This window comes from Penaeus chinensis, chromosome 15, assembly GCF_019202785.1.
Source record: "Penaeus chinensis breed Huanghai No. 1 chromosome 15, ASM1920278v2, whole genome shotgun sequence".
Classification (NCBI taxonomy): Eukaryota; Metazoa; Arthropoda; class Malacostraca; order Decapoda; family Penaeidae; genus Penaeus; species Penaeus chinensis.
The window spans coordinates 24,093,744-24,096,243 of record NC_061833.1 but is presented as its reverse complement, the minus strand read 5'-3'; positions in this window follow the sequence as shown (position 1 = coordinate 24,096,243).

Below are 2,500 nucleotides of genomic sequence, written 5' to 3'. Positions count from 1 at the left end.
CTGGCCCGAGAGAAATGTCAATCACCGGGTAATTCCCCGTAGCTACAGGTGGTATAATGCCAAGGGATTTAGTCGAGCCAACAATGTAATCTATTATGAAAACGCTTAATGTATCCCGATCCTCCGGTATAAGGAAATATATCTAGGAAATCATTTCCAAGGCCCTTACGTGTATGAGGAAATATATCAAGGGAATATTTTCTTCTTGTATACTCCGGATATAAATAGATATATTAAAGAAATATCTTCTTCCTTATATGGAAATATATCAAAGAAATAGTTTCTTCTTCCAACGTGATTCCAGCTCTCTATGTTTTTGATTGTGTGGGTTTCCAGTTCATTATTATTTATTTTTTGCTATGTGACTCAGCACATTAAACATAATTACATACTTGGAGAAACTGCCATTCACACATTTTAACTAAAAGGCACAAAACCTCAAAAATTCCATCCACTCCCAACATTTTTTTTTTCTCTTGAAAAAAAAAAAAGAGAAAAAAAAGTTTGCTTCGACCCTCAAATATTTCCCATTTCCCAAATGCAAAATCACAGACGAGATGTAATGCTCTTTCGCCTAACTGTAGTTTAATATCAACAAGAGCATTTTCAGGACGGCATAAAAGATTTATATATATGTTCTGTGTGAAGGAGGGATGGAGGGTGGGGGCTACGTGCTTATTCATAGATCCTGCAATGCGCAATGAAAAAAAAAATATATTGCTCTTGCCGTTATTATTTGAGGATGATTTCTTTATGGTAAAGATGATTATGATGATGATAATAGCAGATAACTTCTTTCTATTCGCCCTATCATTATCATTATTATCATCATTACCATTATTATTACTATTTATTATTTATTATTTTTATCATTATTATTATCATCTTAGTCATCACCATTATTATTCTTATTCGTATTCTTATTCTTATCTTATTATTATTGTTATTACTATTATTATTATCATTATTATTATCATTATTATTATTATTATTATTATTATTATTGTTATTATCTATATCATTGTTATTATTATTATCCTTATTATCATTATTATTATTATTATTATTATTATTATTATTATTATTATCCTTGTTATTATTATTACTATTATTAAAATCATTATTATTATTATTATTATTATTATTATTATTATTATTTTATTTTATTATTATTATTATAAATGGTATTATCATCATCATCATCATTATAGTATCATTATAGTTGTTATAATCATCATCATTGTCATTATTGCTAACAATAGTGATGATAATGATAATATTATTAATCACAATGATTATGGTAATAATGCTAATAATGACGTGATGATAATAATGACAACAAAATATTAATGATAACAACAACAATAATAAAATTACAATAATGCTAATAATGAAACTATAATGATAATAACTATAACACCTAATAATAACAATAAAATGAAATGAAATATGGAAATGATAGAAATAATGTAAATATACATCATATCTACAATATCAATAATGAAGATAATGAATAGGTGATTATATTAATAATAATAATCATAACAACAAAGCCGCAGCAATAACGATAATAATGATAATAATAATGAAAATAATAATACTGATAACAATATTTTATAACAGTACATATACCGATAATAACAATACCAATAATTATAAATGATATGCTCGTAAACTAATTAAAATAAAAAAGAGATTTATAACGAGGGATATCAAATATCTACCTACTTTTAAGTGCTTAATTCCATGCCACATTGCCTGGAGGGATTCATACCATTAAGATTATCAGTCTATTCTTTTTTACTTGCCTTCGAGTTCATATTTCACTTCGTTTTTTTTATAAAGAGCCGTGAGTCATCTGTTGTACTGCGAAGCCTATTCTTTCGATCATCAATATTCATTTTTAACATTGTCATCATCATCGTCATCAACATCATCATTATCATTATCCATATCATCGTCATTATCACCATCATCATCATCACCATCATCTTCATCATCATTATTGTCATCACCATTATTATTATTATCATCATCATCATCGCCATCAACATCATCATCATTATCATCATTATCATTATCATTATTATTATTATTATTATTATTAATATTATTATTATTATTATTATTATTATTAATATTATTATTATTATTATCATCATCTTCATCATCATTATTATTATTATTGCTATTACTATTATTATTATTATTACTATTATTATTATTGCTATTACTATTATTATTATTATTACTATTATTATCATTGTTATTATTAACATTAACACGGTTATTATTATCATCATTACTACTATTACTAATACTACTATTGTCATTATTATTATTGTTGTTGTCGCCGTTTGTTATTTTTATTGTTGTTATTATAGTTATCATCATTATTGTTATCATTCTTACCATTCTTCTTCACTATTATTATCATTGTTGTAAAAAAATGCTGTTATTATTTTCATTATTGTTATTATTATTATTTTCATTTTTGTTA